This window comes from Cygnus olor, chromosome 10, assembly GCF_009769625.2.
Source record: "Cygnus olor isolate bCygOlo1 chromosome 10, bCygOlo1.pri.v2, whole genome shotgun sequence".
Classification (NCBI taxonomy): Eukaryota; Metazoa; Chordata; class Aves; order Anseriformes; family Anatidae; genus Cygnus; species Cygnus olor.
In genome coordinates this window covers 10,240,926-10,268,840 of record NC_049178.1, presented here as the reverse complement: position 1 = coordinate 10,268,840, position 27,915 = coordinate 10,240,926, and the positions used below count along the sequence as shown (strand labels likewise).

General features: G+C 57.3%; 2 long non-coding RNA genes across 2 annotated transcripts; both read left to right on the top strand.

Moving 5' to 3' along the window:
• The first annotated feature begins 1,252 nt into the window (after positions 1–1,252).
• On the top strand, positions 1,253–11,162 carry LOC121075479. Its single transcript, XR_005822977.1, has 3 exons — positions 1,253–1,455; positions 9,945–10,038; positions 10,177–11,162. It is a non-coding gene; the product is annotated as an uncharacterized LOC121075479 (long non-coding RNA).
• Positions 11,163–12,705: 1,543 nt separating this feature from the next.
• Positions 12,706–16,022, top strand: LOC121075480. The gene is made up of 3 exons (XR_005822978.1): positions 12,706–12,949; positions 13,331–13,467; positions 15,672–16,022. It is a non-coding gene; the product is annotated as an uncharacterized LOC121075480 (long non-coding RNA).
• Positions 16,023–27,915: the final 11,893 nt, after the last annotated feature.

The window sequence follows — 27,915 nt, the reverse complement described above, 5'->3', positions numbered from 1 at the left end:
CTCTCTGATGGTTCCCATGGCAACTGAGATAAAAAAGCAGCCATTTTCCATATCTCTATGAAAGTCTATTATATTGCAGGATTAGTTCATCTTCTGCTAAGGTCAAACACAAAGTCATACAACCTGAAATATTTAGAATCCATGTACATTCATTTTTTTATATGCCCTTTCATTTTCCACAAAAGACTGGGCTCCTCTGAGGTTTTATTCCCCAGAAAATGCTAAGCAAAGCAATAAAAAAATCATGATTAGCAGCTGATGAAAAGTTCAATTGTTTTTTTTTTTTTTTTTTCTTAAAAAAAAGTTTTCTTTTCCCCCCTTTAAGGAAAAAAAAAAAAAAAAAAACCACACCGCTATTGTCGCGCAGATAGCGCCTTCCCCATTTATCTCTATCAGCAGCCGTGATTGCAGCCGATACCGGCCGCCTAATTGGGCTGGCAGCAATTTGCGGGCGGACGGCGTCACCTTCTGGCTGAGCGGGGCGAGGCAGCGGCCGGGCAGGGGCAGGCCGTGGGGGGGGGCCGGGCCCCCCCCCCAAGCATCCCCCGGGGACGCGCAGCGCGGCCCCGCTCCGCCGGCGGCCAGAGCTCGGGGCTGGAGCCCGGGGTGGGGGCGCAGGGGGGCACCGGGGGGGCACCGGGCGCCCTGAGCCCTTGGTGGGCTGCTGAATATTTTCGGGGGGGGGGGGGGGCCGCAGGTGCGGTGATGAAACACGCCCGATTTAGGGTCGGGGATGGTGTCCCGCTGAGGGGCTCGGAGCCTTTCACCTGCTGGTTTCAGCGGTTTCACGCAAAAAAAAAAAAATGATAAAGATAAGTGGAGAGGTCTAAGCACCGGTCTCCAGCGTGCCGCGGAGACGTAAAGCAAAGTCACTTTTGTCCCCCCTTTTTTATTTTATTTATTTATTTATTTTATGATGGAGTTGGCAGAATAATTCAGCTGGGTTTTGGTGACACCCAGGAACGCAATAAAGTAAAACCTGGGCAGCCTTCAGACAGCCTGCACGGTGACAAACGGGTTATCACCCTCGACATGAAGAACTACGGCTCTTCCTTTTTTTTTTCTTTTTCCCAAGGTCACTCCTGAAAACCTGGAAAACTGAGAGAGGTAATTTGTGCGTGTGGCCGTCCACACCTGTGGTTCTGTTCACAGCCCTTGCTTCCCCACCTGTCTGACCCCCCTGGGACACCTGCGCACCTATAAAAGCCCCCACCTGGGCTCTTCCCTCCTTTTGGTCTCTGCTTCCCTCTGCCCCTCTCAGAGGAGGGCAGAGAGCTGCGTTTTTAGGGCTAAAGCTTTGTGATTTTAGCCCTGGACCCTGGGACTGGATGCCTTACCTGCCTTTAGAAAGAAGGCAGCTGTGTTCCTGCTCTCGGGGTTTTTTATTAAAAGGAAGAAGCCTGGAAACGTGCCCTAAGCTGAAAGTTTGAAGAGGAGCACAGAGTGTCCCCGAATGTAGGTGGTTTTCTTTTTTTAAGCCTTGTGGTTTCTTTTCTTCCCTACTGCATCCTCCTCACCCCGGGCAGCGGCCGACGTGTTTGTGTGCCTGGGGTCTGCAACCCTGAAAGCCCCCCCTAGAAATCTGGCCATAACTGTGTCCTCTAGCCAAAAAGGGGTGGTCCAACTGCTCCTTCGCTCATTGGGGTGGTGACATTGGACTCCCCCAGTGGCTCTGGCCTTCCTGTGAGGTCTGCCGCTGGTGGCTAGCAGCACACGGGGCTGAGCATAAGGATCTGTGTCCCAGCGGGGTCGGGGAGCTGCTCGCTGGCACGGCCCCCTCCTTGTCCCTGAGGAACAGGGAGCTGGGCGCTGGCTGGGGCTGATGCTGATGGGAGAGGTGGTACGGAGGAGATCCTTCACCTCATTCCTGAGCACAGCAAGAAGCAAAGCATGGGGAGGGTGAGGGGAACGTGTCTCCTTTGGGCTGTGGTTATTTAGATGCTTTCCAGTTGCTGGGTACTGCTGGGGCTGCTGTAAGGTGGCTTTTTGTGGGAGCAGCGCAGCTGCTTGTGCCCAGGAGGAAAGGGCTCCTGCTGGCCCTGGGTACCCAGGGGTGGCCCGTGAGGGGTATTGCTCACCCCCTACACACACGCCTCAGGCAGCTCAGTGCGGTTTGGGATTTGGGGCAGTGGCAAAATGCCCCAGTTTGGCCCCCGGTTGTTTTTCTGTCTCTCGGCGACATCTGGCGCATTGCTGCAAGTTCCCAGAAAGAGGCCCTGATGGAGGATGTTGGGGTAGGAAGAAAGGAGCTGACCTTGCTATTAAAAGGCAACATAAATGGAATTGTTTCAGACCGCTTCCAGCAGACGTCTCCGGGAAGAAAATCTCCTTGTTCTGCTCTGCTCCGTCAGGCCCTCGTGGGCAGCTTTGTCTGCTCATTGCTCGCTTCGTACCACACTGGAGGTGTTGATTTATCCTTGCTCCCCTTGCTGTCTGAAAAGATTTTGTGGAGTTTGAGGAGGATGTCAGCCCTGCTGGTCCCTCATGGCTCCCTACGTTCCCGATCTCGTGGTGATGCCAACAGCCCCGATGCACTTAGATCACAGACGCTCATCTTGAGCAGGAAGCTCAAGAGTCCGGGGCCCAATCCTGCTCCAGAGCAATCCCGCTGAATCCAGCCCCATGTTCCCAGCCCCACCTCTTAAAAGGGGGGGAAATCTCTTGCAAATCTCTGAGCCCAGCTCTGAGCAGGGTCCCGGGGAGGAAGGAAACCTTCCCGCCGCACGGCTGCACTTCGTGCTGGGGGAGAGGCAGAGTAATTATCTGATTAGCGAGAATCGGCCTCGCTTGCAGCTCGAGATGAATGAACATTTGAAGCCCTCTTGGCTTTTTGGCTGTGATCAAACGTGGCATCAGTTTAACATCTGTACCCTTTATCTGGGGAGGGGGAAGGCTAACCTGTCTTGACACAGGGCACGAACTTGATTTAGAAGGGCTCTCCTCTGATATTTTTGTCTGTGCTGTGCGATCTGGGTAGATGATACTGCGGGGAGCTGATTTGCCTGCCCGGAGGAGGGCAGGGATGAGGACAACATGTGAGGCTGTGCTGGAAATTTGGAGAATGATGAGAGGAGCATGTGTGAAGTGCAGCTCAGGGTGGACCCGTGGACTTGAGGACGGTGCAGGCACGGTGACAGCAGGCAGCCGTCGGGATTGAGATGTAGGGACGGTCCCCGCTGGCCGCAGGGAGGTCAGCTCCCCAGGCTTGGTCTCCTCCGAGCTGGGGTTGACAGCGCATCTCAGAAAACCCGAACAACGCATCTGCTGCGGAGGCATAAATCATCCCAGGTCCCGCTACCTGTGTCCTGGGCTTTGTGCTGGCAGTGTGGGGCTGACAGCCGGCGGTCACCCCGCACGGCGGTGCAGAGGTGCACAGGGCTTGTCAGCAGCCCTGGAGCTAACGATTTAGATGATGAGCACGAGGAGCTATCGACTCCAGCCCAGGTGCTCCCTTTGTTGGGGCAGGTTGTTCTCCACCTGCGGAGATGCCACTGCTCCAGGTGAGGGCTGCAGCAGCGGGATGTGTCGGTGGAGTGTTTCTCCAGGAGCTGTGGGCAGGGACAGCCGAAGGCTTTCTGAGCTTTGTCTTAAAATCCAATGCCCCCCAGCCACCCCAGGCTGGCTTTTTGGTGGCAGAGACTTTCACCCCCTCAGGGGCCAGGCCTTGGGACCTGTTTGAAAAAAGCAGCCTGGGCTGGCTCTGCCTGCCCTTGCCAAGGGAGCCTCGTGTGTGCTGGACGGAGGCTTTGGATGCTGGGCCAGGGAAAGCGAAACACGATCTGAGAACGGGGCTGCAGCCCAGCTCACCCATTATGCTCTGGCAAGCAGGGTATGAGGCAGCAGAGCTGTGTCCTGCACCAGGCTCCTCGCAGCATCCCCACCTTGCAGCAGCCCCATAAATCTCCAGCCCCGCAGTGTGTGCTGGGTGGACACGATGCCCGTGCCTGCGCATCTCCAGGAGGGTCCTCTGCCCTTCAGAGGCCAGGACAGTCGGTGCTGGGCAGCAGAGCAGGCTGTGTTTGGCTGCTGCGGGCTCTTTACACCTCCCACGGCATCTGGCTGAGCCGCTGTCGGGGACAGGATATTGCAGCCGGGATATCGGAGCCGCTCCGCCGGCCAGTTCCTGCGCTGTGGATGTGTAATGCACACCGCCACGGCGTGCAGTGTGTGGCTGGGGGCGCAGTGTTTATTTAGGTGTTGAAGGAGAAATGAATCTCTGCTGTTTCCCTCTAGGCTGAATCTTTACCTGCTCCCGCAGCTGAGAGCCGCTGATGCTGTTCCAGAGCCCAGCACCCTGCCCCCGGCACGGCGGGCAGATATTTCCCAGCATTTTGGGGAAAAGCCCTTTCCCCTCCACCCCTAATGAAGCACACACTCCCCTTACCCATGAAGGATTTTGCCTTCACCTCCAGAAGCTGGTCAGGCTGTGTTGCACTGCCCTTCCCTTTGTTTTCCCCAGCTCTGTTTTGGAAACAAGTGAGTGACTTTGGGCAGAAATCTGCCCAGCCCACAGAACCATAGCAGTGCTTCCTATGGGACTGATAAACGCATTTTTTTTTTTTCCTCTGGAACCCAAAATAGCGGTTTCCAGTGCACCAGGCACACCAGCACAGGAGCTGAGCATCCTGCCCTAGCACATCCATGGCTCCCTGGATGCAGGTGAATTGGGAGCAGTGCTGGGAGCATCCCTCGGGGCAGTGCTTTCCTTAACCAGGGGGTCTTGACCCTTTTCTGCTGGGCTGTTCTCAAGGCTCCTAAACAAAGACCATCCTTCATTTGGTAATGTGGCTGCATTTCTTGGACCAAAGGATGGATTTCTCCATAAATCCCTTTTTTTTCATCAAATTAAGAGGGAAGAGAAGGGGAGGAAGGGAAAACCCTCAGCCCTTGTCTTGGTGGCATGTCATGCTTGCCTTTAATTGACAGACCTTGTTATTAACGTTTTCCAGCCGCCTCTCATCCGGGGCTCAAACCTCCCTTTTAAAGCCCTGTCATGTTAAAAATTGACATGTGTTGACTTTGGCCTGGGAGAAGCTGGGCCCTGGCTGTAGGTAGGAACTGCATGTGTTTAGTCTGGCTTACGTTTTATTTTCCCCTTTCATCAAATTAGTTCAGCTGTATTTTTTTTTTTCCTAAAGGAAAGAAAATAAAAGAAAAACTGTTTGACAGTCCGAGGCTCTGGGTTAGAATCGCAGCATCGCGTTAAACCAACAAAAAACAGCTCACAGACGTGGGCCGAGGCAGCCGGGTGGGGATGGGGCTGCAGGGGCAGGAAAAGCCACTGTGAGTAAACACGGTCCCCAGGGAGGTTCATGGAGATGCCTCCTGCAACCCCACAACCCCAGCTGTTTGTTAGTTTTGTGTGTTCCAGTTGGGGTAATTGCGTTCAGGCTCACTAAAATTAGTGCTGTCCTGCACTGGGCTTTGCCCTCCTTGCCTGCCCTGCAGCAGCCTTGCTGGGGGCACCTGTGTTTGGAGGTGGGACCTGGTCCCTGCAGGGCTTGCAAAGGCTCTGCCTTGTGCGGGGGGAGATGCTGGGGGAGAGGAGCCTTGTTTTGGCTCGTTTTGAGCATCTAAGCATGTTCACCACTAAAGTCTCATCCCATCCATTTGCCATCTCCTTCTCTGCCTTCACACCACGTTATCTGCCCATGCACACAGTTGGGCTGCACCAGGACACGCCCTGTGGCACCCACCAACTCCTGTTATTGGGCTGCGACTTTTTGGGAGCGAGCTGTGAGCCCAGCAGGGTGCCCACCAGGCTGAACTGGGACTGGGAAGCACCAGGAATGTCAGTGGGGTGCAGTTAATGCAGACCGGACTCCCCCTGCCCCAAGTCACCGAAGGCCAGGGAAATGCCAGCTGCCGTTTTGGTGCCAGGTGGAAATAAATTGATGAAATCTTTTGTTTTTTTTTGGCCTTATGAGGGGCTTGAACAGGTCCTATCCATGATGCTAGCTGCCCTGCAGGTGTCATTGCAAACCTGTGGGGCTCCTGGCTCCACAACAGACCCCAAATGAAGCCCTTGCACCCAGGGAAGTGTGGAGGAGACCAGGCACCACAGCCTCTCAGCCATCGTCCCTCTCGCAAGGGTCCGGCCCCGCACAGGGGGGCTGAAATATTTCCTAACAGCTACTTTTGTAACATTAGTGAAATCAAAGCAAAACGTGTCAAAATTCCCATTAAGACACATTTAACTTCCCTTGTTCCAGGACAAAGTGCCTCTGCCTGGAGGCAGGTTTCGGGTTCGCTGCGGCAGCCGTGGGAGACTATTGGATTACAGGGCAGCCCGGAGCCAGGTTTTGCTCTCTTCAGGGTAAAGGCTTTTTCTAATCAGGATCAGTTTAATTCTGTCATCTGAATTATTAGCTTGGCTCCGCTTCTGGCCCGTGCAGGAAGGAGACGAGGGGAAGGAGCCCGCTGCTGCAGGATGGGAGGGGAGAAGGGAGACAGCCCCAGCCCCGAAGGGCAGATGCCTGGGACCTGCTCTTTGCACTGCAAAAACCCTGTGGTCACCTTTTAGATGATGATGGAAGGTGTGAAGGTCTCCCAGGGCTTTGTGGATACACACTAAGCTCTACCATAGATGAGAGTTATCCTGATTTACAGCTGGGGAAACTGAGGCAGGGCCAGTGGCTGCCTGTCAGCAAGGGGGGTGAGGGGATGTGGCACTGCCAGCGCCTGCCCAGAGCTAGGATGAATTAAATCCTCATTGACCAGAGGAGATGGTAAAATCCCTCCTTTCCTCCTGGAAAAGCCAGCATCTCCACGTCCTGGCTCGCGTGTCAGGGGAGGCTGTCAGGCCCTCACCACATCCTTGCTCTGAAAGGGATATTTTTTTTTTCCTCTTCCTTTTTATTTTTTTTCCAGGAGTGGGGGGGGTGGAAATTGGAAAGTTGTTTTCCCTGTTATTCCTCCACATCCTTGCTCCCCATGCCATGGGCAACATCTGTGGCAGCATTTGGTTTATTTAACCTTCCCAGCAGGCACTAGGCAGCAGCAGTAATAAGTAATAATTAACTATTAGCAGGTATTGCTGATGGCATCGTTAGGTGAGCATGGTGGGTAGTTAGCACAGTTGGCTGTGGGTGAAGGGGCTGGCAGAGCACACCCAGCAGCCAGTGACCAAGGTTAGGTCTATCAGCATCTCAATGGGGCAAAATCTGGCTGGATTTGAGGCGTCAGAGGGAGTTTGTTGCTTCCTGGGGGCAGCAGCCAGCCTGGGTGCCTGGGCATTCCCAGGTGGATTCTCAAAATGAGGGTTGGTAACACTGAGATAGTCACGCTTTTGTTCTATCCATGCAGCTCGGAACAGAGGGGAGTTGGATGCCTGCCTGCCAAGGCTGGCACCAAGACACCCAAAATGAGAGGACACGGGCATAGGCGATATGGGTTTAGGGTTAACCTGCAACAGCCAAGGGCTCTGGTGCCTCTGGATTAAGCAGGTGAGTAAATCCCCAGGCAAGGGCACCCAGGTGAGTGTGAGCAGTGCCATGTCCTGGACAGTCCCTGCAAATTAGCAGGAGGCAGAAATAAGGCAGCAGGTGGACCCTGCTTGGTGAGAGCATTGTGGGGTCCAGTCCCCATCTGGAAAAGGGAATTGCTTCCAGCTGCCTCCAAGGAGAGGAGCGGCTGCCAGGAGAAGGTCAGGCAATTGCTGGGTTAGCCATGGAAAAATACAGCCTGGTGTTTCCTCCCCTCATGCCAACGTGGGAAGCAGCTCTTACACGTGCTTAACCTGTGGGGGGAGGCATTTCCGTGAGCTCTTCCCCATCCTGTGGCACTGGGACACCTCTGCTCCTCGGCTAGGGTCTGAGCCTGGCTAGGGCTCGGATGTGCTGGCAGAGCTCAGGAAAACAGCTGAGTTGCAGAAGGGCTGGGCAGTCCTTAGCTGGCCTGCTGCTGGGTTATGTTCTAATGGGTTTTCGTAAGGTTTCCTTAACATTTGTGCAGTGCTGGAGAGATCCAGCTGGTACATGAAGTGTCATCAGCCCACTGGGTTCAGGGACAAAAGAACTGCTCGTTCCCTGGCTGGGAGCAGGGAAACCCAGCACGGGGCAGCAGGATGACACAGCACCATGTCTGGCTTGCTGGTGTTGGGTAACCCATGGCTGGCCTCGTATCAGCCAGCTTTTTGGAGTCCCCCGCATGGCAGCACTCAGCTCTGAGCAGACAGAGGCTGACGTGATGTTTTTGGCTTGGTTTGTTGCTGGCATCATCAATCTTCCACAAGAGATGCTCTCCGCTCAGCATCTTCGATGTTATCACATCCCCACTGTCAAGTGCAGGCTGAAAAAGTGTCCCAGCGCTTTCATTTTCAGCCACTTAAGCCCTGAGCATCTCCGAAGCCTTGGCTCTGTGCTTCCTTCTGCATCCTCACCTTGCTGAGGAGCGGCCTCACGCAGGGACCAGCCTGCATCTTGGGTGCCCTGCCTGCAACATCTCAGGGGGTTCTGAAGTCTGTAATGGGTGCACACCTTGGGAGGGCAGGGCTTTGTCTTCCTCTGTGCGCTGATGAGGTGGGATATCCAGCACAGCTACTCGTGCAGAATGCCCCTTCCTGGCTCTCTGGATGTGAATCAAATACAAGGACCGTGGTTCACACGCTGCGGGCACTGACTCGTCTTGTTCCTTTCTCCGTGGTCTGCTTCAGTTTGTAGAGCCCTTCAGGTCCTCTGTGATGGAGATTGTCCTCCCTCTTAAATTAGGGGCTGATAGCTGCTCGTGAGTCTGGGAACACAGCAGTCCTGAAGTCCTCTTTCCTTGGCCTTCTTCATCTGATGGAGTCAACATGATAGCTCTTTGACCGAGCCCAAAAGCTTTCCAAGGAAGGCAATTTTATGGGGATGCTACTTTGGGATGTGCTAATTTGTCTGCACTTGGCACTGTGCCGTGTATTTAAGGCTGTTGAGGGTTGTAAGATGCTGTGCTAATATATGGCATCAGCCGGGCTGGTGCCTTCACCGACACCTGCTGGCCTGGTCCTTGTGTCTTGGGCTCCTTTTTCTATCTTGTAGAGAAAGGCTGAGGGGATGGGAGATGGCATGAGCCACCAGGCTTGGGGGACAGGGACAGCGCTTCCCAGGGCCACCAGCTGGCAGAGCCTGGAGCTGGCCAACACCTCCACCGTGCTTCAGCAGCACTTCTTACCCAGGGACCTCGGACCTGTGGCTGCTCTCGGCGAGCACTGGCCATCCCACAGCCCTGGCTGAGCATTTCAGGGCACACTGCCACCCACCCATGGGAGAGGTCTTCTCCTGGCCGCTGCGGTGGGGCAGAGCTGCTGGGCTTCCATGCCTCTGCGCTGGCTGGTGCCCGCTCCCCTCACCCCAGGGTGCCTCACCAAAATAGCTGCTATGGAAAGGGGTTTGTTGACTTTTTTTTTTTCTTTTCCTTTCCTTTTTCTTTCTTTTTTTTTTTTTCTTCCTGTGCTCAGACTTCCCCAGGCCTCCTCAGAAGGCTCTGGCATATCATCCTACAGATGTGGCACAAAAGCCCTGGTTGCAAAATATATCCGGCATGGCAGTTGGTAGTGTTGTGCAATCTCCATCAACTTACGGAAACCACCGTGAGATACTATTAAAGAGAGGCTCCGGCCCCATCCATCACTCCAGCCGCAGTCACGTGCCACTGGCAGGCAGCGCGGGGGCCGGAGGTACCGGGAGCTTTCCCTCCCCGTGGGTGCTCCACCGCAGGGACAGGCAGGATGGGACCTCTCTGCTGGCAGCTCAGAGCAGATCTGTTGTGTTGCCACTGGTGTCCTGCCATTGCACGTTGCTCTCCGTCATCTGGTGGTGCTGTTGTTTTAATGCTGTAGGTCAAAATCGGGGTGGTTTTGAGTGGTCATGCAAAAGGCAATGGTTAAGGCAGCTAAGGACCAGGCGTGGGTGGGACCGTGCAAGCCACTGGTCAGATCTCAGCATGTTTCCTTTTTCCAAACCCAGCAGAGACCTTCCCCGGGGAGCGAGGGACAGCCCATGGCACCGCGTCCGAGGGCAGCACGTTTGTGTGAGCAGGAGCTGCGGCAGTGGACCCCAGGTCAGGAGAAGGGAGGCTGCAGGTCAGGGGATGCTGCAGGGACTCCAGGCTGGAGGAGGGAAGGGGATTGCAGGTGGTTATGGGGACAAGGGCGTCCAGGCTGTTCCTACACACCTGCCTGGCTTTCTTCACCTCCAGCGAACCCTTTGGATGGGGGCAGGATGCCACAAGCTCAGCTCCCACGTGCAGGGAGGTGACGTCTGGGCTGGTGATGGGGCCATCCCCCTCTGGGCTCCGTGGCTCTTGCTAGTACCAAACACGTGGGGCCTTGGCTGCAAGGGGGTCCTTTTGTGACAACTCGGGTCTCCTGGGTCAGCAATCACATCAACGGCTGCGGGGAGGGACTGGCAGCCTCTGGCCATGGGCAGACCTGGGCCAGAGGACGTGGGTCTCCCCAAAACCCCATCCATCCCTGTCCTCGGGCACCAGCCCCAGTGTCCAACTGTGAAGGGACATAAGCCAATGAACCTGCTCAGCCCAGCAGGCTCGTTATCACCCCGGCTTTATTGCACCTCCAGGCCCGGTCACCCTCTCCCCTCAGTCACGTCTCGCTCTCCGCAGCATATTAAATCCCCGAGGGCTGCCTGGGCAAAATTGCCGCTGCTCCATTACTCTGCTGTCAGCATCCGCCACCCTCGTGAGAATCAGGCTCCACATCAGAAAATAATAAAGGCGATGTTATGAGCAGAGGGGAGAGGAGATTAAAAACCTGTTTAAAGAGCCTGCCAGTCCCTGGGCTGTTTATTGCACGTTGTGGCTTTGCGTTATTTTTGTTGTCACCGAAGTTGGACTTTTAATTTTCCCCTGATCGTGAAGTGACTACCTTGTAATTTCCCTATGGCTCTGGGGATTAAAAAATGTTGTTTAAAGTACCTGTTGCCCCCCAGGTTCAGCTGGGGATGCTTTCACTGCATGTTGAGGGCTAATTAAATCCTTTATTCCCCCAGAGATGACAAGCACTGGGCCCGACCCTGGGGCTGAGCAGCTCGGGGGGCGCTTTGTGCACCAGCACCGGGCCGGCTCTGCGCTCCCTGGGACCTGGCCATGATACATGTGTTTATCCAAGACCTTTTTTTCTTACATGTGATTTACTTTCCAGGGCGTTTTGGTCAATTTTCACCCTTAATGCCTTTGGCTAATGAGCCTGCTGCATTTCACAAAGTGGTTTTCATGCACTGACACGCTCGTGCTACAGGTTGGCAGCACTATAAAGGGAAGGTATTTGGGTCCTGAAGCCAAAAATGCCATGTCCTCCATCCATATGCCAAATGTTTTCTGTGAGTTGTTGTTTTCCTCTGTGGTGGTTTATGTTAATTAATGGGTAGCTTGTGTCGACGCAGAGCTGCCCAGGTCAATCCTGCAGGGATTTACCCCGCTGGGGTGATGCCAAACCAGGGGTCAGCTCCTGGAGGTGTCCAGGCCAGGCCAGGGGGATGGTCACTGGTGCTGGGTTGTCCCAGCTTTGGCTTTGCCCAGCAATGTCCTGCAAACCTCCATGGATGGGGTTCTGCAAGAGGAGAGCGGGGCTCTGCCTTGCCTCTGGTCCATCCCTCTCCCTTTAGGTCTCAGGGAGCCAGGTTTGGGACTGTCCCACCAAGAGTTTGCATCGGCAAGAAAAAATAAAAATTAAAAAAAATAAAAAAATAAAAAATCCACTTGTTTCTAAAAGAAAACTCCAGGCTGAGCTTTCCCAGCTGGAGGGTAGGGGACGGTTGCTTTGTAATCGCTCCCGGCTTACTGTTGAAAACATCTTGGTCAGATTTTTATCTGCGCCTGAACAGGAACAGCCCCGAAGGACTGGCTCTGGGGAGATTAGGGGGCTGCTGGTGCAGCACAAGGCGCTCCTGCCCGGCTGGGATGCGCTGTACGGGACACTGATTTGGTGTCTGCCCAGGGCACTGGGGATGCTCATAAGGAAGGTGGGATGAGTTTTCTTGTCCTCAGAGTGGTGTGGAAGGAATAAGGAGGCTCAGGGCTGCCTCACAGGGACAGCACCGGTGTTGGGGTTGAGGCTTGAGTTGCAAAGAGGGAATCCAATGGGAAGACATCACTGCTGAGATGGGATTGAGATGTGGCCAGGTGGTGTGGGGGGGGCTGGAAGTGGTGAGATGTGATCAGTGGTGTTTCTGAGCAGTTTGGGGTTAAGATGGCTCCTTACAGCATCCCCTCAGGAAGGTGACTGGGAGAGGAACCTGTGCACAAAGAGGTGATGCTGAAGAGCAAGAAACTGTGGATCTGGGCTGGGCCGCATGTGCAACGGGCAGGGAGGAGCTGGAGCTGGGGCCTGGCAGCAAGCCTGGATTTGGGTCTGGGAGGGAGCACGGAGGTGAAGGGGAAAGAGGAGCCCTCCAGGCAGTCAGTGCTGCTTGGGGAGCCCAAACCCTGCTGGGACAAGCCCTCTGCTCAGCCGACATTGCCCACCGGCTTCTACATCCTTCCAGAAAGTAGACAAGCCCTGCTCCCGCAGGAGCACAGGCCGGAGGGGAAGGAGGACGGCGAGGCAGGGGCTTGCACCAGCCCTGTGCCACCTGGAAAATGCTGGCGGCTGTGCTGGGCAGTGCTGGGGGTTTCCAGTAAGCCCCGGGCTGGGGCAGGAAGCGTGCCGTGGGTGGCAGGAAGCTGGCTGCCGCGCCGCCCGGCATTCCTGCGTGCTGGAAAGCCGAGTCACGCTTCCTGCGGCGTGCCTGGAGCACCTCCGCCCCGAGCAGCGCCTGCTGCCCCGCTGGATGCGGCCCTGGAGCACTCATTGTCCTGCTCTTTGGGTCAGGAGCAAAGCGATGCTCGGAGGCTTTGGTCCTCAGCACAGGTGTGATGCAGCCCGGTGTCCGTCCCGAGGGTGCCCTGGGCACAGGCTGCAGCCGTGGTCCCTCCGGTGATGGTCACACCGCAGCAGGGAGGTGGTCACGGCGAGGTGAGGTGACAGCTAACTGCAAGGGTGTATGGCATGTGTGTGTTCTAGGTGACCTCAGTGTGAGATGGGCAGTGCCACACCGTGGTGGGTCACAGGCAGAGCCCCGCAGCCCAGGGCAGTGCCCTGTCCCTCCTCTCCCACCGCAGGCTCATCCCGGAGCATCTCCCCCATGCCGCGCAGCCATGGCCAAGGAGATGGCCCCTCACTGTGCCCCCCTGGTGGGACTGCTCCATTTGCAGGCAGGTAGATGAAGCCTTGGGGTCTTCTCCTAAAACCTCCTCCATACTCATGTTTTGGGTTATTTTCTTTAAGGTGCTTCTGCTTTAGCTGGTAAGATCTCAGCCAGCTCCTCATTGTGGTTTCTATTTGCTTTTCTCTTAGATTTCTGCAATTCCCCTTTGTGTATGCCCATGCCCAATTAACCAGTGTGCCATTTAACCAAGCCTGGACGATGCACTGCCTCCATGATGCTTCTCCAGAAGAGTTTTCAGCTTTGTTCTCCTCCGATAGTCCAACTGGTGAACCCAGTCCTCTGCAGTTCCAAATGTCTAAGTTTGCTCATGTTATTGTTCTAGTTTGTCACTTTGTTTTTGTTTACTTTTATTGTATTTATATTGTGTGTTGTTGGCTTGCATGGGAAAGTCTATCCAGGGTCACATACTGGCTGTATTTCATCTGGCATCTCGCAGTCACACAAAGCCACTGCTCCACCACTGCTGGTTGCAGTGGGTGCTGCTCTGCTGCCCTGTCCCAGCTCCTGCAGGTCAGTGAGATTTTTTTGGGGTGTGTGGTGTTGGCAGCCCCAGGGATGGTGTCTTAGCGATATGGTTTAGTGGAGTACTTAGTGTTAGGTCGGAGGTTGGACTCGATGATCTTGAGGTCTCTTCCAACCTAGAAATCTGTGTCTGTGTTGTCAGTGGGGGCGACAGCAGTGGGACACAGCTTGAGCAGCCCCGCTGGCAATTTGTTGGGTAGGAAGAGGGCCCAGGAGCTCCTGTCTGAAGCTGACACGTGCCTTTAGCTGGGCAAAATCTCACTCCCAACCAGCATTGCCAGGCCATTGCAGAGCTTCTTGTAGTCCCAGAAAACTTATTTTTCTGCTCTTTCTCGTTCTGGTATGAGTCTAACTGCTGGCGTAACCCTGGCCCACCAGCAACCCCTTTGCAGACATTCACAGAGCACATGGAAGCAGCCTGGTCCTTTCTGAGACCCCATCCCCACCTGCGAGCTTCCCCAAGCCCATCGAGTGCCATCACAGGCTTCAACATCTCCAAAGAAGCTCACATCAAGCCTGTTAGTGACACCCACATCCCTGCCCTATCCAGCAGTGACACCAATGTCCCCCCCCCCAAAAACCCTATGGAGGGGTCAGCCCCCGCTGTGGGAAGCAGCTGGTGGTTGTGGCTCCCGACCGGGCTGGCGAGGTGGCAGTGATGGGCTACCCATCCCTCCGAGCCCGCAGCAGCAGAGCAGAGCCAGCAGGGCTTCCAGGGAAGGAAATCCCAGCGCTTGGTGAGCTGCAAATAATCGCGGGCGGCGAGGGGCAGGAAGCGCTTGTTAGGAAGGAGCGAGGAAGCGGAGCCACTGCCTCAACCCGAGCAGGCTTTTCAGGACCGGAAAGTGGGAGTAGGAAGGCGTAAAAGCGCTTTGAGCTTTGGCAGAGGATCGCAGAGGGCAAGGGGTGAGGGGACAGGGACAAACAGCGGTGCGGAGCTCAGGGAGGGGGCAGCCCGCGTGTGCGTGCCATGGAGGGGACTTCACGGTGGAGCTGCTAATTAACTAAGAAAGGCTCGTCTCCACGCTTGTTAGGTTAACTCAGCGGGGATATTGCAAAAGCAAATTCCTCCCAGCAAGTGTAATTACGGGGCCGGAATTCCTCCCGTTCCTTGTCCTTGCAGCGAATCCTGCTAAAGCCATCAGGTGAGGACACGGGGTGAGGGGGCGAGGGGGAACACGCAAGCCCTTTGCAATAACAACCCTCTCCCGGCGTGGCAAGGATTTCACATCAAGGCTTGACGTTTTTCTCGCTGATTATTGCAGGGTGGAAAATACACGTCGGACTAAACCGGCAGGGTCGCAGGGCTGCTTCCCCCAGAGCAGCGCACTCATGTTAGCGGTGGAAAGAAGACAGTGAGGGGTCTGGGCAGGGCACTGGCAGGATTTGGGAGGTACCCATGCACGGCACAGCAGCCCTGGATGGTGCAGGGCAAGGCTGCTGGCCCGCCAGCATCCGGCCCCATCTGCCTGGTAGAGAGGTGCCGGGCTCAGAGCGCCCCAGCCCAGCGCATCACCGCAGCAGGGTGCTTCGGGGCTCCCCAGGCACATCGGGCACCCTGTGCTTGTGCCACTGCTACCTCTGCAGGAGGGGAAGGTGCTCGTGGGGTGTGTGAAGATGTGCCTTGTCTGGGACGCCAGGTACCTGGGGACATGGGGACAAGGCAGACGGTGTGGGTCAAGGGGAGAGTCTGGGGATGGAGGGCACAGAAGGGGTGGGAGAGGAAATGTGGGGGGAGGAGAAAGGGCGAGCCTGGGACCTTAAAGAGCAATTAGTCAAAGCTGAATTGTTTTTCTAAACTCTTAGTGAAAACAAAGAGTGGGGCATGGCCCAGATGGTGCCAGGGGATCAAATAAATGTCGCACTCAGGAAGCAGCTGCTACTGGGAATGTTTCCTGCCAGCCCTGCTGCTGCTCACAGCCACTTTTATTATTTGTTATTTTTCAGGACTGCAGCTGGGGTTTCCCTCCAGCTGTGTGGAAATATGCTTAAGGCTGGTCCACGAAGGGCCTGCGAGGGCTCGTCCCTGCCTGCAGCATCCCTGGGGCGTGGAGCATCCCTGCCCAGTGCTCCCGGCCCCCTGCGGGTCCTGTCCTCCAGCTCAGGTGCTGTGTGCCTGTGTGTCTGTGTAGGGTTTTATCCAAGGGTAGTGCCCTGTTTCCCTGCCAGACCCTAGTTATCTTCCCATGGAGGGTTCAACCTGTCCCTGCTCCAAAGCAGTGGCTGATGTGATATGACCAAAGGGAAGAAATTTGTTCAAAAATGAATGTTTTGGGTTGTGTTTTCATCTGTCTGCTGCTTTTTGGGAGCTATTTTTTTTTCTGTAATCCCATGGGCTAAGAAGTCCTTGCTTTTAGGAAAAAAATATATAAAAAAATCATAAACCACAACTAAACCAAAAACTCCTTGACTCCAGCAGATGAGGATTTAAGGGATCCTGTCCCTTATTAGAAATTTAGGAAAATTTCTGCCCCTTAGTAGCCAGCAGACTCCACGTGGAAGCAACATATTTGCGGCACAAAGCAGTGAGAAATCTGGCCATGCAGGATGGCTGCTCCCAGACCTATGTGCACACAAGACAGAAGGACTTTTTACCAGGGTGTATTTTTTTTTCCAAGGGCAGCCCAGCTGCAGGGACCACTTGGATGCCCCCTGAGGAGCTGTATGCCCGTTTCCTGCCCTTGGCTTTTTATACACGGAACCCCCCATACACCCAGCAGGGCAGGACCCTCGCCATCCAGCCGTGCCCCAGGAGTTTTGCTGGAGCCAAACCCTCAGCTCTGGCCATCGTGGGATTTGGAGGTGCCAGCCTGGGGTTTTTTGTGGGTCGGGTGAGATCGGCTTCCTGGCTGTGCTGGCCAGGGCTTCGCCAGCTCCTGCTGGAGACGCCGCTTCCCCGCCCGTCATTGCGTGCCCTGGGGTTTGCAGTTACGTCCTCGGAGCCGTTTGATCCCTGAAAGTTGCAGCTGATCAAAGGGGCAGCTTACGGGAACGCGCTGCTGGGAGACTTCCTCCGGTGGTGCCAGGGGCAGCGCTGGGGAGGAGAGGGAAGAGATCTGTTAACTGCTGCGGCTCTGCTGCTCAGACAGCCCAGGCAAGAGCCGGGTGATGGAGAGTTTTGAAGAAAAATAATAATAATCTGATGGGTGGCCTTGAGTTTTCCCTTCTCCACATAAGCATGTTTAAAAAAAGGTGAATTCCTGCAAAAAGCCCAATGCGCTCCTTAGGTTTGGGTTTTGCACATTGGTTGGGGAAGGGAAATGATGGCAAAAGCTGGGGGCACTGCCAGCCGGCCGCAATAGCCCCATTCCAGTCCCATGTTTCTTTTGTTTTTTAGCATACAATTGAACTATTTTTGTTTGTGCAGGGGAAGAAGGAGCTAGCGGTGGTGGCCCTGCTGCAGTGACCATGTGAAGCCCTCCCGTTGGTGCATGGGGGTGACACCAGCGTGGGGACAACTCATCCCAGGTGGGTGCTGCCAGGCTGTGCCTTGGCTGCAGGCTCCCTCAAGGTCCCTGTAGGGCCGTACCCCAGGCTGGTGACCCTACAAATCTTCCTGAGGGGCTTTTTGGTTCTTCTAGTCAATCAGGAGGCTTGTAGGCAAACATGAGCTATGTTGAGCATCGTTCATGGAAAAAGGAACATTCTCAGGTACGGCTGCACCCAACTGTGTCACATTGGAGGGGTGGGACGAGCAGTTTGGAGGGACCACGTAGGGGTGGCCACCGCCCCAAGTGGGACCTTTCATAGCAGATCCAGAGCATCCAAATGCTGAGCTCCAGATGGGTCCCATGGCCCTGGGGTGGGAGCAGGCTGGGAGGGAGCAGAAAGCCACCAGGTGGTGGGAAGCATCATAGAGGGCTGGGAGGGCGGGTGGGTTGGTGGGTGTTTGATCCCACACAGGGTGCTGGAAAGAAACCACTCCCAGGAAAAGGAGGAGGCTGTCAGGGATGAAGCTCTCTGTATGTCATTGTGAAATCAGGGAGGCTGTTTATAGGTGTCTAATTGATTAGGGCGGCCACACTAGGAGGAAAGGACTTTCAGGAGTGAGCACCCAGCCAGCTTTGGAGAGGCATCAGGGAGAGCAGAAAGTCCCCAAATGATCAACATGCTTTGGAAAGAGGTGTTTCTCTGGGTGCCTGGCTTTTGGGGTATGTCCTGAAGAGAAGTCATAAGTCTGTGCTGTTCTTGGGGGCCCCTTGGTAGGACCTACCCTGCTGTAGGTCCAGGAAGCCCCATGCAGATGCTGGTGGCTGTGCTCTGCACTGAGGCAGGAGACAGCTCTTGGCTCGTAGACTTCCCCGCCCCCCCCCCCCCCCCCCCAAGGGTCCTTTTTATCATTTCTGAGCTCCAGTTAGGCTTTGTCCACAGGAGGAGCTCTCAGCTTTAATATGTTGAAGGCTTCAGAGAATCCCTTAAAAGTTGCACAACCTCCTCCTAGGTGGGATGATTTTATTCCTTGGCTTCTTGAGCCAAGCCCATTCCTTCCAGCCAAGGGATGACCTTGCTGTTGGCCATCGGGCTCCTGAAATCGGTGTCTCAGAGTGACAGCAGCTCTTCCTTGCAGCCTGGAGGACACCAAGCTGATCTCCAGGTTCAGCGTGGGCAATGCCACGTGCCCGTGGCAGGGAACAGCCCGTTCCCCAGAGGTCAGAAGGTGAGATCCCAGCTGGCGTGGATGCGGCTCACAGGGAGCCGGATCCGGCCGTGCCCGGGGAGCGTGCTGAGCCGGTGTGAGAGGCAGGCATGCAGTGTCTCAGAGTCCGCTCGTTTGGAAATGGAGCTCTTTTCAACGGTTCTGTTATCAGATGGAGCATTTCCTTCATCAGTGTTAATATCCATGTAGTGAAACAATGAAAGGGCTTCCTATCAGTTCCAAATAGGACGTGAAAAGCTCTCAGCGTTAAGAGTAGAGGATGCTGGAATAGGGCAATGGGAAACGCCTGAGTCACTGAAATGCCTCTTTGATTCCATTAGGCTGATATGTTCAAAAGGGAAGAAGAAAAAAAAGAGTGAGAGTGGAGCTAGTTAATGATCTGAGAGACAGAGGGCAGGAAGGGCCAGCGCTTGCAGCGTGGTCTCTGCAGGGAGGGAGGGCACGGAGGGATGTGCTGGCATGGGCTCTGGAAAGTGGAGAGCACAGCAGGGAGCTGTGTGCAGGGAACAGTGCGGTTTGTTTTCGGAGAGAGGGTAGGCTTGGCGGGGGAATACAGAAAGCTTTCACCCCCTGCACCTTGTCCTACTGCCGTGTGCTCCAGCTTTGTCCTTTCTTGCCCAGGCACTGCTGTGCCCATGGTCATGTGCAGCGCAGCCCAACTTTGCACAGCATGGGGCAAGGAAACGGGTTGGGGCGATGTTCTCCAGCAAAAAATGGAAGGGCTGAATGTGTCCCCAGTGCTCTGTGCAAAAGCTGTGTGATGTGGTGCTGTATTTTTTTCCACAGTTCCCTTTCCCAATGGCTGGGGCAAAGCTGCTGGATGGGAGCAGGGTGCTGCTGTTGAGCTTTTGTGAACAGCGTTGGTAACACTGCGAGGCTCTCTTGGTTGCAGAAATTGAAAACGTCCACCCCATGTGCAGGAGGCTCTGCCCCTAGGCTGTCAGTCCTGTGATTTAAAGATCCCTCCAAGTGCTGCTGTGGACTCAGGAGGGGAGGGAAAAGCTCCTTGGCAAAGCATCCACGGTCACCAGCCGCAGCAGGGAGCAGTGACCCTGTCCATCGTCCCGGCCAGGAGGACGCGTGGCAGCCTGTGCTGGAGCCGTGTTTGCGGGCAGGAGCGAGGGGTTTGCTGAGGCTGGGCAGCACCTGTTGTGCTGGGGCAGAGCGAGCAGGATATCCCGAGCCTGCAGAGATCCCTGGCCCAGAGTGGGGCAGGCGGCCAGGGCGGTGCGGTCGCTGGCTGCTCCGCTGCGGGGAGCGAAGGGCTCGCTGCCCAGCCCCGCCAGCCAGGTGTAAACCCCAAGGCCACTGTACAAACACGCGGGCTCTGACATGTGCCAGGTCAGGGGCTGCGAGCACATTTGTTGTTGTTACAGGAAGAGCTGCGAATACTTTGGCCGTAACCTGTTTTCCCTCAGCGTTGTGAGCTAGCCCCAGCCTCCTGCAGGCAAACACCCCACGGGGCATACCAGCAAACGCCCCGCTGTCCCACCTGCTGCATCCCAGAGGAATTTCCCAGTGAAAGGAGGTCAAAACTGCAAAGAGAAGGAGCAGGGCGCACCCAATAACCCCTTTCCTGGCTGTACATCCCCGTGCCTGCTCCCTGGGGAGGTGAGCAGCTCTCTGTGCCCGCTTGCCTGTGAGCCCCACGGGGCTCCCCGGGACAGGGCTGCCCTTTGTGGCGGGCGTGATGGGAGGTGTTGAAAAGCTGGGGAGTCGTGCCAGCGCTGCCGAGAGCCCAGTGCCGGGAAGGGCTCACACACAAAGGGCTGTCCTGTCTTCCTTCACACCTGCGGGGAGGCCAGGGCACTGACAGCCCGGGGACGATGGCAGTGACAGAGGCACGTCGCGGGCAGGTAGTGGCAAGGCGCTCGGAATGAAGGCAAGCGGCGCAGTGACAGGAGTGGGGCCTGGGCTCGGCCACCGCAACTGAGGATGGACCAAAGGGGATGGGGGAGGCCAGGAGGCTGCTTCTCCTCCTGTCCATGCGATGTTCAAGGTGAGGCAGACAACTGGGGTTTGCTGGGACGCAGCTTGGCCAGGCTGTTTTAAACCACTGTAGGAGAAATCGGTGCAGGCAGTGTGAGCAGGGGCTGGAAGGGCTTGGGTGAAATGCTTGGAGCATTTTTTGGAAAAATTCCACTCCATCTCCCCATTCATGGGAAACACGCAGCGTCCCTTCAGTGGAGTCTCTCCGAGACCTGTCTCCAATCCCAGCTAGGAACTGCTGCGGGTTTACGGCTGCTTTTCCCCCTTTTCAGGCAGAAAGCCCCTTCACCACCGCCACGCTGCCTTCCCTTGGCCGGTCCCTCGGTGGGGCTGGGGTCCTGTGGGATGGGGTGTGAGGGCTTCGGGTGTGCTCTCAGCAGAGCTTCACCCCCCTCCGTGTCTCGGTGGGCTCCAGCAAGGGGAAAGCTTGGCCGATGGTGCCCTCCTGCGGCGCAGCGCTGTGCGGCAGCTCGGGGTCTGCTGGGGAGCCCCCTGGGCTGGGCAGGCGGCGGGTGCCCGCTGGGTCCCCCCCAGCCTGGCAGGCTCTGGGGTGTCCACAGCCCCTGTCCTGGGGTGGGCAGCGAGGGCACGAAGGGATGGGGTGGTCCCGGGGGAGCCGGTCAGGGTGGGCACCCTGGGGTGGGCTCCGCTCGGAGCTCAAGCATCGTCCCCCCCCTTGCAGCTCGGGCCCCGAGCAGGGGACAGCGTGTCTCTTTCCTGTCCCAGCTGGGAAGGGCTGGGTCCCCGCCAGCTTTCCTGTTTGTGTTCCACCCCGCCGCTCCCCGGCAGCCTGGCCCTCGCCCATCCAAGCCCCACGAGCCCCGTCCTGCCCTGGCCACTCTGCGGGATGGTGCTGGGCTGGGTGGGCAGCTTGGGACCCGCTCTTCGTGTCCCTTGGGGGCCATGTGGGCAGGAGAGGGTGAGTGAGTGGCTGGGCTGTGCAGATCGGCACTTTGTAGGGTCAGAGGAACCCTCATGAGCCCCCAAGTCACAGCCTCTGGAGCCCCAGGGGATGTGAGGGGTAGGTCCTGCCCCTTTGGCAGGGTTTTGTTGGGCCAGGGGGAGGCAAAGGGCTCCGCAGCCCCTCCAGCAGGCTGTGCCAGCCCCTCCGTGGGCTCGCAGCGGTGAGAGATGCCTCCTGGAGCTGTCAGGACACGAGGACAGAAGCTTCCAGCCCTGCCCCGCAGATGGGCTGAGGCAGGGCTGCTATCAAAGCAAAGCCCGGGAGCTCCCAGGATTAGGAAGTTAAGGGCTCACATTGTTTTCCCAGGTCCAGAGGGGGTGGGTACTGGGCAGGATTAGTCTGGCAGAGCTTCCCAACGCGCTCCAAGGGGCACAATAAGACCTTGAGGAGGAGAAGCTGCGCCGATGACAGATGAAAGGCACATCTCTCAGCAGCTTCTGCCTCCTGCCATACGTGGGATGTGTTTGGGGCAGGTGCTGCTGCTTCACAGCTCTGTGTCTGCCAGCAAACCCCTCCCCGTGCATCCCCACTGGTGTGCGGGCAGGCTCAGGGGTGCAGACCCCTCTGGGGCACGGGGAGAGGGGATGGTGGGAGAGATACAGATGTCCCTCTGCTCCAGGCAGCCACCCCAAGTCCCTGTGTGTCCCCAGCTTTAAATGGGACCGAGCCCTTGCCCGCAGGCAGTGCCTGTTCACAGAGCACTAAGGTGCATCTGTTGCAGGCCAGCAGCAGCCCAGGGCAGGCTTTTGCTTCTCACGTTATGGATTTTACAAATGATATTTGGCCGAAGAGGACCTAAATGTCCTGTTGAATCTGGGGGACTGTGACAGTAGCCTGGAGGGCAGGGGGAGCTCGTTGTGCCATGGGACATGTCCTGCAGCAGCCAGCTCTTCCCTGGGGCAGCTCTGTGCCGCCCCAGGCCATCCCTGCCTTCGTGGAGCTTTGGAGATGATGGGATGGGATGGAACTTATGCCCAGGCATCAGCAGTGCCTGTGAAAAAGTGTGTGCAGGTAAAAAGGTGATATATACATTGAGTTATTTTAATATTTTTTTTTTTTTTCAGATGGAAGCAATTAGAAGCTAACACCCAAAGCCCCTGCCTTGACATGTCGCTGCTCCCCAGTCTTCCCCCTGTCCCTGGAGACCTGCACCACCTCTGTGGGGCTGTCGGACACTCCGATGCAGCCGTACACGGTGTGGTCACGCGGGGAATCAGGCAGCCAGCCGCTGGGTGGCACCTCCTTCCCAAAAACATGTCCTTTGTGGGTGCTGGGTCAGGGGACAGCAAGCTGGATGCGGCCCTGGCTCCAGGTGCAGCTCCCCCAGGGCGCGAGGCGATGCTCTGAGCACAGGATTTGTCTCAAAGTGCTGTGCCTGGTCTCGGTGTCCTGGCACAGAAGGGTGGTGGCACTGCCTGTGGCTGTCCTGCTGGTCCCTAGCAGCAGCGGGGTGAGGATGTGCCCCCTGCCCTGCCACCTGTCCCTGCACAGAAACAGTGCCGGGGGTGCCCGGAGCTGGTTTGGAGCCAGTTCTTTCTGTAAAGAGTTAAAGGGGAAGGAGGGAGGAGAGGCCTTCTTGTCTCCCTTCTGTCACTGCAGCAGCCACACTCCTGCTTCTGATTTTTGCTGAAGCCTGGATCACTGAGAGCCAAATCGAAGTGAATAGGTGTACCCGAGCAGAGCTGTGAGGTCGGCCAGGCAGAGCCAGGGGCGTTTGGTGAGGCGCAGGGAGGCCCCGCAGCGAGTTGCAGGGATTGCCCAGCTCTTTGCTGAAACCACAGCTTCGTCTGGCAGCATGCAGCGCCGGCCTCGTTCCTCTGTGATAACTCATGGCTTGTGATAACGCGTGAAGTGGAGGGGAACATGAGCACGTGCCAGCACCCAGCTCCTCCACCATGGGTCACCCATGGGCTTAGCGCCATCCTGCATGTGGCTGGGCCCAGCGTGGCAGGCCTGTGCTGTGCTTGGGTGCTCCCAAGCTGCTGGCAGAAGGCAGAATGACACCGCAGAGCCGGCCTGAGGCCTCTGCCCTGCCCACATCTGGTAGTGCACGACCTGCAGTGCTGCAAGCCAGGCTGAGAACCAGAGACACTTAGCACCCCTTGAAGCAGGCCAGGCTGGGCTGGGGGAGTCTGGGGGGGCATCTCGCAGCCGGTGTGGTCCCAGGGAGCATCCGTTAGGCTGCGGGGCCAGGCCCCAGCCCGTGCCGGGTGGCGTGCCGTGTTTGTGAGCCCCCCCCATGCTTGCGGTTGACCAGAGCGCTGAAATAAGCCCGGCCGGAATTGGGGCACGGCTCTGTATCCTGATGTGGTGAGCAGCTCCCACTGGTGAGGGCGGGGGGGGGGGCAGCCCCTCGGGGCGGCTGGTGGCAGCGGGGACGGCGGGGCTTGGCACAAGGAGCGCGACAGGGCCCCGCCAGCGCCCGGAAAGCTCAGCCTGGCACTAACGGAACTGTGATAAAAATGAACGTGAGCAGGACAGCAGAGCAGGGGAGATTAATGCCTGATTGTCAGAGGGGAGGAAACCCGGGCAGACAGCGCTCACCCAGATACTGGGGCGGGCTGGGGGGGTGAGGGGGGCAGGTGCTGCTTCCCGGTGTTGCTCCATGTGTAGTTCTGCATCCCGCCCTGCGGCCTCCATGGAGGGACAAGGGGATGAAGGGTGCGTGCATGGCCTTTGCCAACCCCTGTCCATAAATCCCCCACCTTTGTCCCTCCATATGGGCCTAAGCAACATCAGCAATGCTTGCACATCTCTTGTGAGTCCCTGCCCAGGCCATATTTGCTGGGTGCTCCCTTGCAGCTGCCCAACCATTTCCCATCCCCAAAGCCTTACGGAAGGCTGTTGGCTGAAGGAAGTGTCTTGCCATGGCTGCCTGCAGTAGCAAAGCCCCCTCGTTATTGCCATCAGATGCCCTGACCTTGCCAGCAGCACCTGCCTGTTCAGCGCCTCCTGCAGCTCTCGGTCCCCTGGTGTTACCACAGCTCCCCCGGGATCCCACAGCTCCCGGATGCACAGGTACAGGAGCCCCTTGAAGGTCCCGTTTGTTCCATCACCCCCAGTGATGCTTTTTGTCCCCAGCCCTCCTTTCCTAGCTGCCCCTCTGGGTGACGGTCACCTCCGACGGGTCCCGCTCTCCATCCCCCCCAACAAGACCACCCGATCCTCCCCCGGCTTCAGCTCTGTGCTGAGCTGGCCAAGCAAGGAGCGGGCGAGGCCACTTCGGGAGGTGTCCCCGCTTGTCCCCTCGTCCCTTCGGTGAGCCCCAGCCCTGCCAGCGGCGGGGACAAGCGTGGGCTTGCAGGGACACCTGGTGGCTGCCAGCCTCACTGCGTCCCCGAGGCTGGGCCAGGGGACCCCCGCGGGGCAAGATGTCCTCCGGGGGACAGTAGCACCCTCGGGGCTGTGGGGTGCTCGATCCTGCCTCGGGGGGACTCGGTGGGGAGCTGGGGAGCCTCCCGGGGTGCGCGCTGCAGAGCCTTGCTGGATGGACGGCACCCCTGAAGAGCCACTGCTCCTCCTTTTCTGTCGTAACGAGGGGAAATAAAGGCTTATTAAATAAAGGGAAACGAAGGGAAACTGAAGTCTGCTTGCAAATGATTAGGAAAAAGCAAGGAAGAGAATTTTGGTGTTGCCCTCCGGTAGTTTTGTTGCCTGTTTGTAAAGCTGCTCGGTGGGACGGGGGCCCGGTATCCTGAAGGCACCACAAGCTCCTGTCCTCTCCGCTCCTCCGGCACAGGGACATCACAGGGCTGAGGCCACAGCAGCATTGTGGCAGGGCTGGCCTGGGGCACAGCCTGGCCTGTGCCAGCGAAGGCAGGGGGCACTGCGGGTGCAGGAAACGGCAGGGACAGGGCGAGGAGGGACGGCAGGGAGTGGGCAAGTCAGTGTGGCTGCACACGGGACCTCCTCCTCCTCCTCCTCCCCTCCCTGTGCTCCTGCCTCCCAGGGACGGAGCTGATGGCTGCTTGTGCTCTGCCCTCCTGAGGCAATGCTTGCCCCTTGTCCCTGCTGCTAACCCAAACCATGTGGATTTGGTCTTTCAGCACCTCCCCTCTAAATCCTTCTCCTCAGGCCCCTCTGGATGCCCCCAGCTTGTAAGATCTCCCAAATGTTCCAAAGTTTATGAAAAAAAAAAAAAAAAAAAAAAAAAAAAAAAAAAAAAACATGCTGACTTTACCAAAGAGATGCTGAGCATCACCTTCCCCCCCCAGCTCCAAACTGCTGCCACCATGAGGCTGCTCTGTGAGCAGTGACCAGGAGACTTTCACCCTGGCAACATATTTGGGGTGCCAAGGTCTCTGGTTGTGGCTCCAAGCCTCGCAGGACCTGGACCCCTCCAGTCTGGACCAGTTCAGAGCCAGAGGGCAAGAAGTGCCAGGGCCCCATGCCCAGACTGACGGCTTCCTCTCTCAGTGAGGACGTGTGGTGTGGCTCCTGCTCTCCCTGTGTGCTCACTGCTCCTCTGCTGCCTTCCCCAGTGCTCTGGGAGGCGTTAGCAGGGGCTCTCCTCTTTTAAATGTCCCACACGACACTGAACATCTCTCTGAGGCTGCTCCTAGCTCGGGGCGGCGTTCTGCAGCCCGCGGCTGCACGTGCATAGCACAGCCGCATCCCTGCTGGCCAGGCAATGCTCTGCACCCGCGGCTCTGCTGCACAGGCCACCAACACACACAGCCCCCGTGTCCCCACGAGGACACTTCCCACATGCTGCAGAGCCCCTGGAGCAGCGGTGGCTTTTGGGGAATGTTGGGAGATGGGACAGGCACCGTGCGGGGCCACACGAACAGCATTTGCTGGGGATGTTTCTCAGTTGGAGCCATCGAAGATGGGTTTGTCCCACGATGGCAGGCAAGGCCCGTGCCATCCCGGCTGAGCTCCACAGCCTCCACGTGCCCTCAGGAGGAGGCAGCACCTCCAAGGCACGACTCAGGGCCTGGCACAAGATGGCAGCGGGGCCAGCCCGGGGGGCCAGGGCCGGCAGGGGGTCTGCGGTGTCCCTGGTGGGGTGGGCAGCCTCCAGCAGGCCTGGAGAGCCGAGCAGCCCCGAAGGAGCTCCCCGGGGCCGGGGAAGTTTCCTGTTTGCTGCCCGCGCTGAAGCATCGGCCCCGCAACCGCTGCCGGGCCCGTGCTTCCGGCCGGGGCTCCCGCCCGGAGCCCCCCTGCACTATCAGCTCGCCAGATGCCTTTTTCAGGATACTGTGGTAAAACTGTGCCGGGCAGGCGCTGTCATTTGGGGTTTTCTCTCGTGTCAGCCTCGAAGACAAATTGGGCAAGGAGGAGCAAGAGGGGAAAGAAAAAATAAAATTAAAAAAATAATAATAAATAGAAGAAAGGAAGATGCCAGCTGCCATCCGTCGGCGGGGCCGGCCCGCATGGCGGCGTGGCGATGGGTCCCCCAAGCGGCGTGGCGGCGGTGGGCAGCGTGGTGGCAGGACGGGGCGGCTGCAATGGCGGCATGGCCTCCCCGGGTGCTGTCGGCCTCTAGTGGCGGCGGTGGCCGCGTGGTGTCATGGCGGTGCTGCAGGCCCCATGGGTCCCAGCAGTGCCATGGGGCCTTCTGCCTTCCCTCCTGGTGGGGCTGTCTGGTCTGGATGTGGCCTCTGGCTGCTGCCACCTCCAGAACATCATCCTCCACCAGGACTCTGTCATCCACCAGGAGATCGTCCTCCATCGTGATACCATCATTCATCAGCCATCACCCTCCAGAGGGACGTGGCCCAGCCTGCGATGACAAGGGAGCAGGAGCGCCATGCACCTGCCTGTCCCCATGTAGCACCCAGCAGCACCCAGACAGGACGGGGTGCCCCAAAGTATCTGCACTGCCCTCATGGCTGCTGCTCTGGGGCCGCCTGATGGTGTTGGGCATCCACTGTACTGGGCAGACTGGGAGCTGGTGGTGGGAAGGCAGCAGTGACAGTGCAGGAAAATCCGTCTGTCTGCGGAGCTGTGCAGGGGGCTGTCAGAGCCACCGTGGGGCTGGGGGGCCCACAGCACTGGCACAAGCATGGTTTCCACCGTGGGAGAGCAGAGAGCACCCGGGAGAAGATGTCCTTGGGGACCCAGAGGTGCAGAAGTGCCAGCTGTCCTACAGCAGAGCAGTAGACAGTGTGAATGGTGGCACTGGGGACAGTGGGGACAGCAGTGACCAGTGGGCAGCACAGGCAGCCGTGCTGAGCCAGAGACCCGAAATCATGGCTGCTCGCTTTCGCTGGCAAATCTTGCATTTGTGTGGTTTCCTTTTCCTTCTCCTACGTACTCCTTTTTCCTTCTCTCTTCATGTTGTTCCCTTTCCTGTGGAGGCGAATTTCAGCCTTTCCAACCTTTGGGTTCCAAACTCTGCACAAGAGCAAAACTAATCAGGGAGTCCCAGCAGGGCTCAGCGTTAATTACCCATGAGATGCTAATCTGCTGGAGGGTCTCGAGTGCTCCTTCAGCCGAGCCGTCCTTTTCCTTTTCCTTCTGCTCTGCAATTCCCCTGGCAGATGCCTGCCGACTCCCCACAGCCTACCCAGGCAATTTGTGCTGAACAAGATCACGAGCTAAATTCCTAGCCCAGAAAAGCTCCTGTGCAGAGCAGC